This window comes from Macaca mulatta, chromosome 14 (assembly GCF_049350105.2).
Source record: "Macaca mulatta isolate MMU2019108-1 chromosome 14, T2T-MMU8v2.0, whole genome shotgun sequence".
NCBI classification, from domain to species: Eukaryota; Metazoa; Chordata; class Mammalia; order Primates; family Cercopithecidae; genus Macaca; species Macaca mulatta.
This window is the reverse complement of record NC_133419.1, coordinates 31,453,242-31,463,765: the sequence shown is the minus strand read 5'-3', so window position 1 is coordinate 31,463,765 and position 10,524 is coordinate 31,453,242. Positions and strand designations below refer to the sequence as shown.

The 10,524-nt window shown below is 45.3% G+C and overlaps 1 long non-coding RNA gene across 1 annotated transcript; it reads right to left on the bottom strand.

The window, feature by feature from the left end:
* Window positions 1–8,231: 8,231 nt before the first annotated feature.
* On the bottom strand, window positions 8,232–10,194 carry LOC114672286 (uncharacterized). Its single transcript, XR_003722583.2, has 2 exons — window positions 9,359–10,194; window positions 8,232–9,133 (listed from the first exon to the last, which is right to left on the bottom strand). It is a non-coding gene; the product is annotated as an uncharacterized LOC114672286 (long non-coding RNA).
* Window positions 10,195–10,524: the final 330 nt, after the last annotated feature.

Sequence of the window (10,524 nt, the reverse complement as noted above, 5' to 3'; positions counted from 1 at the left end):
ATTGTTCTCTTTGTTGTTCCTACAACTTCCCAGCAAACTCCTGCCTTAGGGCCTTTGCTCTGGCTGTGCTTTCTGCCTGGAATGTTCTCTCTTTCTTACTCTTTGCTCAAATGTAACAATCTCAATGAAGTCTACCTTGATTGTAATATTTAATTCTGCAAACTGCCTCCACTTCCAGGCCCACATGCACTAACCTTGACTTAATTCTTCTTCCCTTCATAGCACTTACCTCTTCTAATATTAAGTGATTTATGACATTTTTAGTTTATGGTGTGTTCCTGCCCACTAGAATTTAAGTACAAAAAAGACAGGAATATTCTTCTTTTAATTCCCTGATATTTTTCAGGTGGCTGTGCTCATGGCACACAATGGACACTATAAAGGTTTGTTAAATAAATGAATGAATGATGGAATATGTGTTCCTATTTTTTCATTGACTGATTTGTGACCTTGAGCAAGAAATTTCTCTTCTTAGGGCCTATTTCTTCCCTATTAAAGGACGAGGCTGGTTCTTTCTAGTCTGTTCAGGGTTGCACAGCATCCTGCAGAATCTTCCAGGATTATGGACAAAAGACATGGACAAACCAAACTCAATCCAGGTTTTCTGCCATTCAAATTGCATTTAGGGGACAAAAATCATGGAAAATAAATTTCTTGCTGTAGGAAATCATTGACCTGGTCATTTACTATACTCTTTCCTAATGTCCATATTTATACAACTTTGGAAATAGACATCCAAACAAGTGAAGTAGCCTGGGGCCTCATTAAAAAGCACTTCTGAAATGGATATGTAGAGTATGATGTTCTTTGTGAAAAAAAAATTTTTTTTTGAGACAGTCTCTCTCTGTTGCCTAGGCTGGAGTACAGTGGTGCAATCATGGTTTACTGCAGCCACAGCCTCCTGGGCTCAAGAAATCCTCCTGCCTCAGCCTCTCAAGTAGCTGGGACTACAGGCATGCACCATCACACCCAGCTAATTTTGTATTTTTTGTAGAGACAGGGTTTAACCATGTTGCCTGGACTCCTTTGTGAAAATTAAAACACAGAAAGCCACACGATATACTACTGTTGGCTTCTCATCTTTATAGACAAGTATAACATCCATGGCAGTCAATCACCAATTCCATTAACGTGGTTTCCTCTGAGGATAATGGTGCAGGCAGGGATACTTGAGATTGTGGGCCATAGCTATATCCTTAGTGCTTTACTTATGAGAGAAAGAGTGCTGAGACCAGCTCGGCCGTGGAGACCCTAACCCAGCGGCGCTAGAGGAATTAAAGACAAACACACAGAAATACAGAGTGTGGAGGGGAAACTCAGGGGTCTTACAGTCTTAAGAGCTGAAAGCCTGGAACAGAGATTTACTCACATATTATTGACAGCAAGCCAGTGATAAGCATTGTTTCTATAGATTATAGATTAACTAAAAGTATTCCTTAGGGGAAACAAAGGGGTGGGTGAAATAAAGGGATGGGCTCTGGCTAGTTATCTGCAGCAGGAGCATGTCCTTAGGGCACAGATCACTCATGCTATTGTTTGTGGTTTAAGAAGGCCTTTAAGCGGTTTTCAGCCCTGGGTGGGCCAGGTGTTCCTTGCCCTCATTCCGGTAAACCCACAACCTTCCAGTGTGGGCATCATGGCCATCACGAGCATGTCACAGTGCTGCAGAGATTTTGTTTATGGCCAGTTTTGGGGCCAGTTTATGGTCAGATTTGGGGGCCTGTTCCCAACAAAGAGAAACTTCTGATGCAAACATTTCAAAATGTTAATGTGTGTTAAATCCAATGGGCAACTTTAGTATTTTTTCCTAGCTCTCTATTTGACATAGTTTATAATGGAAAGAAAATGATTTTTAAGCAACTTCGATAGAAAAGGTAGCATACCACCTCCTTGGATCATAGCTTAGGCACAGGAGTCCACAAAGTGAAAGGCAATTGCTCAGGTCCGAAGTATGATAATCAGAAAACAGGTGACCAGTTGAGCTCTGGCTGCCAGTATCCTGGCCTGTGTTTCCCTTCCTGGCCCACTTCCCCTGGAAGAACAGGACATGAAGGTGAGTTTCTGAAATCTCTGCTACTCACTATCCATCGCAGTTAATGGTCAAGAATAGATCCACTTGTGTGAGGCCTGTAGCACTCCCACCTTTTTTTTTTTTGAGACAGAGTCTCACTTTGTCTCCCAGGCTGGAATACAGTGGTGTGATCTTGGGTGACTGCAATCTCCGCCTCCCAGGTTCAAGTGATTCTCATGACTCAGCCTCCCAAGTAGGTGGGATTACAGGCGCTCACCATCACACCTGGCTAATTTTTGTATTTTTAGTAGAGACAGAGTTTCACCATGGTGGCCAGGCTGGTCTTGAACTCCTGACCTCAAGTGATCCATCTGCCTCAGCCTCCCGAAGTCCTGGAATTAGAGGGGTTAGTGTAGCTCCTTTCTTTTGGCCAATTTCTCCATTTTTGAATGGGAATATTTACCCAATACCTATACCCCACATTGCATCTGGAAAGTAACTAACTTGTATTTTTATTTTACAGGCTCATAGGTAGAAGGGATTTGCCTTATCTCGGGTGAGACTTTGAACTTTGGACTTCTGAGTTAATGCTGAATGAGCTAAGACTTTGGGGGGATTGCTGGGAAGGCATGATTGTATATTGCAATGTGAGATGGATATACGATTTGGAAAGAGCCAGCAGCAGAATGATATAGTTTGGATATTTGTCTTGCCTAAATCTGATGTTGAAATGTAATCCCCAGCTGGGCGCAGTGGCTCATGCCTGTAATCCCAGCACTTTGGGAGGCTGAGGTGGGTGGATCACTTGAGGTCAAGAGTTTAAGACCAGCTCTGGCCAACATGGTGAAACCCCATCTCTACTAATAATAGAAAAATTAGCCAAGCGTGGTGGTGCACGCCTATAATCCCAGCTACTTGGGAGGCTGAGGCAGGAGAATCACTTGAGCCCGGAGGTGGAGGTTGCAGAGAGCCAAGATCATGCCACTGCACTCTAGCCTGGGTGACAAAGTATGAGACTTCATCTCAAAATAAATAAATAAATAAACAAACAAACAAAAAGAAATTTAATCCCCAATGTTGAAGGTGTGCCTGGTGGAAGGTGTTTGGATGATGGGGATGGTTTCTCATGAATGGCTTGGGTCATCTCCTTGGTGATAACTGAGTTCTTGCTCTGATTTCACACAAGATCTGGTTGTTCAAGAGTTTTGTGACATTCTCTCTCTCTCTTTCTTCCTCTCTGGCTCTCTCTTCCTCTCTCTTTCTCCTGCTTTCACCATGTGACGTGCTAGCACCCCCTTTGCCTTCCAGCATGACTGTAAGCTTTCTGAGACCTCATCAGAAGCCAAGCAGATGCCTGGCACCATACTTCCAGTACAGCCTGCAGAACTTTGAGCCAATTAAACCTCTTTTCCTTATAAATTACTCAGCCTTAGGTGTTTCTTTGTAGCAATGCAAGAATGGCCTAAAAAACAGACCAAAAGGCACCTTGAGTAGGTCACGTTGGTCTTCCTATAAGCAGGGTCTACTTCAACATATAGGGGATCCCTGCAAATGCTGGCCTTAAACTGAATACATCCCATCTCAGTCCCATGCAATGGTGGTGTCTCATGTTGATTCAGATCTTTCAATTCTAGAAAGGAACTCTTACTAGAGCTCTTCGAATTCTAGGGTGAAGGAAGGCATCATTAACCCCTTACTAACAATGGGAGAGAGGGAGGCAGGGGACATGGGGGGCGTTAAGGATTCCCAAAGTTCTAGAATTTGCTTGGTGTCACTCAGCAATGTGGAGGTGGCCCTAGAATATCACTCCTTGGCCAGTGATTTTTCCTTATCTGATTAGAAAATAAGGATGATGTTTAGTGGAGATTCATTTATCTTTACCTTTGAGCACTGATTCTAATCTGACTGATAACAGCACATGGTTATACAAATGTATGAGGGTATTTCTTGTGTTCCTTCTTTATTTTGAAATTGTGGCTCTGGGCTGCTGGCCAATAGCCTCAGATGGATTCCCACAGATAGATGTTCTTATTCCACAGGATCCAAATCCCAGCCCAGGCCTCAACCCTACACATCTTGATAGTCACAATAGTACCCATGACCCTTTCATGATGTAAGACCTTTACTGTATATTTGAAGATACAGTTAAAAAAATAAATCTGCATGCAAAATAATGTGTGTCTTTTGGGAACCACAAAATGGGCCTATATAATCAACCTCTAGGTTTAAAAATGAATGTTGAGTACCTCTTACATGCCAGTCAGTGCTCTGTATATAGCTGTGAACAAAATGGACAAAGTCCCAGCTCTCATGGAAATTATATGTGTGGGTGCTGGAGTAGCATGAACAATGAGTACACAAATGATATGTCCATCCCTGAGTGGGCAGAGTTCCAGAAACTATCAAAAACTGAGAGGACCTGCCTATGTGCTGACTTCTCTCTCTTTCTGGAAGTAAGCTTTGATGAAAAAGAACACAAACTAAAAATGTTATGAATGTTCAACACACCCATTCCTCCCTTTGAGGGCTAAGATGAATTGGATCAAATCTTGTGAAGAGTCATTGTAACTGCCATGTCCCGGGGAACAGCTCGGTCCCCAGAGGCTGCTCTTGTCTTCAGAACTTATCTTACCCAAAGCCTCTCCCAAAGAGTATCTGAGTTACAAAGAAAAATGAGTTTTGCTTCAGCCCCTGCCATGGCCCAGCAGTATATTTTACTACTCTTTGTCTCTCTAGATTTGCCTATTATGGACTCTTCGTATAAATGGAATCATACAATAGGTGGCCTTTTGTGCCTGACTTCTTTTACTTATGTTTTCAAGGCTTATTCCTGTTGTAGCATATTCAGTACTTCATTCATTTTTATTGCCAAATAATATTTCATTGTATAGATATGCCACATTTTGTTTATCCACTCATTCATTGATGGACATTTAGGTTGTTTCTACCTTTTGATTATTAGGAATAGTGCTGCTATGAATATTTATGTTCAAGTTTTTGTGTGGACATATGTTTTTAATTATCTTGGGTATGTGCCTATGAGTAAAATTGCTGGATCACATAGCAACTCAATATTTAACTTTCCAAGACACCAAAAATCTGTTTTCCAAATGGTTGCACCATTTTACAATCTGATCAGTAATGTATAAGGGTTCCAATTTCTTAACATCCTCATCAACATTTGTCATGAGCATCTGCTCTTTTTTTCCCCCAAATCATCTTTTTTCTCAGATCCCTCACTTTTTGCTCTGGCTCATAAAATACCTCTAAATGTTGCTGAAATGCCAAGATTAATTTGAATCAAAGCTTGGGCACTTGCATGGGGAAAGAGAACCTGACAAGTTTCCTGCTGTTGTATTTGCTGTTCTGACTCACAACGCCCACCAACAACCTCATTGCTCAATTTCCGTATCAGTTGTTCTTCATCAGATTCAAGCACTGTTAGCGATTGTCTCTGAGAGACATCCATCATCTGTCTTTTTGAAGTCAAGCTTACATTTTCTGAACAAAAGAAAATCCAGCTTTAAGCTTCTCTAGCTCTGGTTTGCTTCATTCAGGACTCTTTCTCCTCTTCGTGTTTTACAAAAGACCTTGTCAAATGTTGAGCTATTTCCAATCTCTTTCTCCTGGTATCTTCTTCTCTCTCTTTTCCTGTGTTTTTAATCTGCAGATTTTCTACTTGCATTTGGTTGATTCTTCAAGCCTCGTGATTGCATCTCTGTCTAGTCACTTCCTCAGAGACTTTATTTTCTATGCTGGTACTTCCAAAAAAGGCCTTTATTGCTCTAACTTATCTTCATACTGCTAATATTATTAGAACTTCTCTGCTTTATTTGAAAATATCTTTAAACTGTTCCTCGGTGACTAGATATCATTTTATCTTGAAGACAAGAGGCTTCCCCAGAAGAAATTGACACCCTGCATTGCAGGCTTCCAGATCATCTTAAGAAAAACAATCCCTCCTAAGATCTTTAGACAGGGGGTTCAGGATGATGGAGACTGTACTGATGTCCAGTATAAAGGATGGAGGGGAAGGAATATTAACCAAAACAGCCTTGAGGCCAGGCCCCAGTCTGTTAAGAAGAAAATTTTTTGAAAGTTCCCCAATTCACATTGGAGCCACATTCAACTCGCTTTATAGGTATTGAAACAATCTCAGAGGGGCTGATTGACTAGGTCTGTCTGACTCTAAAGTTCTTTCTGTGGCACCCTGCTGCCTCCCCAAGTGAGACAATGGGAAGCTGAGCTCTAAGCTGTGGGGTTTCCACAATCATCATGAAATACCAACCAAATGTATGTACATATGCATATATAATGGTGTATAATATATATCACATGATGAAAAGATGACTTTTTTTAAAAAAAAAAAGCTAAAAGTCCCTGAATAAATCTTATAGGGATATTTTAAGAGTTCAGTGAAAAAATTAGTGTTTGTAAAGTGCTCAACACAGAGCTTGGTCCACAGTAAGTGCTCAATAAAAGGAGCTGCTATATACTATTATTGATAACTATTATTAATCCTCATCATCATCACTGTCAAAACAAGGCTCACAGACTTAAACTGCACATATGTTATAAGAAAAGGTGCCAAAACCCGAATCCTGGACTATTAGCTACATATTCCACTATCTTTCAGCTAAACTGTACGGCTCTTACTGGGTAAATGTAGCCAAGTAAAACATGGTCTTCTATTAGTGTGGGTAATACGTTCATTTCAAGATAGCGTCAAATCCAGGATCTGTCTGACTCCGTGCAGAGAGCAAGCCCTCTCTGCGTTGCATTTGGGAAGGGGCCTCCTTTGCTACTCTGCGGGGCTCGCTGGATCTTGTTCTCCTCTCCAGGTTGGAGGACCCCCCCATTCCTGAGCAGCGGCTGGAGGAAACCCCGCCCTGGGATCCCGCGAGGTCCGCGGGAGGCGCCTCAATAGCCAGCCTGGAGCCCCGCAGCGGGGCGGGGGAGAATTCTGGGCCCGGGCTTGGGTCCCCCTTCCCCAGGCATCACCTAATATTACCAGCCCTCTCCCCGGGTGCCCCCGAAGGCATCAAGCCAGGCCCCTCGTCGCTGCCTCCACCGCGCCCTCCTATCCCTCCTCCTTTCCTCGCCTTCGCGCGGGACGAAGTGGCCGGCGATGTCCCGAAGGCGGGGCGTCGGTTCCTCCCCCTCGGCGACCCGGCTCGGCTCGGCTCGCGGGGACCCTGCAGCCCAGGGGCTCCCCACACCGCGCCTCCAAAGAGCCAAGTGTCGAAAGCCGCCAGTCCCTGTCAGCGCGGGCAGGCGGGCCCGAGCCAGGTCCCAGCGCCTCCCAAGGCGGGGGGTGGAGGCGGCCGCCACACCTGGACCCGCGGACACCTGGGCGGAACTCCCAGCCGCAGCGAGGGAACGGCTCTTTGGAAATCAGACTACCTGGATCCCGGTTTTCTCCGCATTCATTTCCCTTCGTGTTCCCGAGTTCCACCAAGGGGAATTGAGGTCCGGTGCTTTCAGGGTCGCAACTGGGTTAATGGGGGAGCTCTGGGGACCCAGACTCGACTGGGACATTGCCCGTGGAGGAACATGGTCCTGTGGTCAGCGCAGAGCGGTTATCAGGCAGGACCTCAAAGGGAGGGGAAGACCGTCCTCCGACCGTCCTCCTCCCACCCAGAGACACCTCCCTTCCACAGGGATCCCCAACCCCCGCCCCACTCTCTCCAGTTGCCAGCCCCAAGCAGCATTATGGTGGCCTCCAAAACGCACAGTAGACACCTGGGCCCCCGCGTTAAAGCTCTGTCCACACCACACCCTAAGGGTGGGCTCTCCTGGGGGTCTGTCCGCCCTTGGAAGGATGTGACCAGAAGAGGACAGCTCCCCGCAGCATCTGGACAGAGAATTCCAGAGTCTTTAGCAGCCAGCAGGAGGGACACTGGCTGAGAGAGCACATCCCTGGGCCCCCAGGATTTTCCATCCAGTGGGAAGGTGGGAGTCCCCAGCAGAGCTAGAGCCAAGTTCTCTAAAGTGTGGAGCTCTTGCTGGGGGCGAAGGGCATATTCTCTCTTTCCCTGCCTGTCTCACTTACCTGAAGGGCTTCTCTCCGGCCCCCTCCCCACCCCATATTTAATTTTTCACTCTCCCTTCATTCCTCTGAGTACTCCCTTCTTACCTCATTTCTTGCATATCTACAGGGGTGTTCCATTTCTTTTCTCCCCTAGCATGTCCTTCGTAATAATAACAATAACAATAATCATAATCATAATAAAATAGCTTACTTAGCACCTGCTGTGAGACGAAGACTTGTGAGTGCTTTACATAGATGAGCTCACTTAATCTCTGTAACAACCTCATCCTGTGCGCATTGGTATCATCCTTGTGATGAGGAATTGAGGTCCCCAGAGATAAGGTGTTTGCCAAGGGTCACACAACTATCAGAGCTGGGGCATGAACCCTCACGCACAGTCTGGTTCCAGGGTCTGGTCCCTTAATCACTGTCTGCTGGGCTTCTTTTACACTTTTGGATTTGATTGAAGCAGCAGAATCTTCATATGGACTACAGGAGTCTTAAAGCAAGCTTCACCTTTTCTCTGGACCCTGTGATCTCTGCATCTTCATGGCCATGCTTATAACCCATGTTGCTTTTAGTTTACACGTCATCTCGGCATTTGCTAAGGTGCTATTCGAACTTTCCAGTCTTGAGGCAGACTCCTTAGAAGGAGTTAAGAGAATAGCAAGGGTAAGCAGTGCCCCCGTGTGGCCAAAATGGTGGTGGCAGGAAAACCAACGAGAAAACACAAAGGCAAATCCATGAATATGAGGGTCAGCTCTAGGTTTGGCCTCCCCTTTACAAGTTTCTCCTGCACCTTCCACCCCAGAAAGTCTGGCTTTGATTTTGTTCTGGACATGGCAATTTATACTTGCTTCTTATCTTGTATTCTCTCCCTTCATGTGGATTGGAGCCCCAGATGTGCCCAGTCTCAGATTCCAGTCTGTCCTAGCCATAGAATACCAGTTCCCTCAAGGAGAGAGGTAGAGTCAAGATCAGGACCAACAGGACATCAGAGTTCAGGGCTCTCTGATGAATTCAAGGAGATTCTTATTTAATCCATTCTCCATAGGAAACATTGACTCCAGGAAGAGGTTGGTGTGGGCTGCCTGGGAAAGGAGATTTGGCAGCATATGTTGGCTGGCAGTGTTCTGTTCTGGCTATCTTAACCTTAAGGGGTAGGGAGGTTCTGTCCTCAGACCCAACTGAGTTCCCATCATCCCCCACCGCCCCACCATGCCACCCATCACTGAATACAGGGATGCCCTGGAGGCCAAAGTTCCCCTAAGTGCTGGCTTTTCAGTTTCTCTTCCCAGAACATCAGACTGACTTACCTTTGGAATAACTTGGAATTGCAGACTGAGCATAATGCTTCTGGTGATACTGCAGGATAACCTGAAATGGGCTGCCCTCCGGTAGGGTTATTGGGCAGAGTAAAGGTCAGGATGGAAGTCTGCCACTTTAGCCGAGCCCAATTTATTATTTATCTAGAGACAAAGTCTCGCTCTCTCATCCAGGCTGGAGTGCAGTGGTGCGATCTCAGCTCACTGCAACCTCCACCTACCAGGCTCAAGCATTCTCATGCATCAGTCTCCCGAGTAGCTGGGACTACAGGCATGCACTATCACACCCGGCTAATTTTTGTATTTTTAGTAGAGACGGGGTTTCGCCATGTTGGACAGACTGGTCTTGAACTCCTGGACTTAAATGATCCACCAGCCTCAGCCTCCTAATGTGCTGGGCTTACAGGCATGAGCCACTGCACCCAGCCAAGAAATTAAGTATATTTTCCTTCTATTTATATTTTGTAAGAGGCAGAACCAGGATTTGGACCCAGGTGTCTAACTCTAGAGACTAAAAGCTTTCCATGATACCAAGTTGCCTCACCTGAGCCCGATTTAAAATCAGGTGATCCCAGGTATACAGGACTCCAATAGGAGTCAATGCTATTTTCTTGCTGTTGTATTTGTTATTGTGATGATTCAAGTTTAGAAAAAGAAAGAGCCAAAAAGTTCAGCTGAGGAGCAGACAAGACACAAAGAACTCTGAGTTCTGCCTGGGGAAGGAGCAGGGTACATGAATTACCTTCCCCTTCTAGACACAGGACTGCAATAGGATAATCCTCTCCCAGCTTCCAAATAGGAGTGGCCAAATGTAGCAGCAGGAGGAGCTAGGGGCAACGTGATTGCAACTCCCACCTCTATCCAGAGAACTGGCCCTAAAGCACCTCACCTGCTGTTTCACAGAGAGGCTCGTGGTCTCCAGCATCACCTGAGAGTTTCTTAGTAATACAGAATCTTAGGTCCCACACCTAAACCACTGAATCAGAATCTGCAGTTTAGCAAGATCCTCAGGTGATCCCCATGTTCATTACAGTTTGAGAAGCACCTAGAAATTGACCCTTCACCTTGTTATAACTCAGTACCTTCTCTTGTGAATCAGGCACAATAGCACCTGCTTGACTCACCACTCCTGGCTGTATGAGGCTCAGAGAGGACAA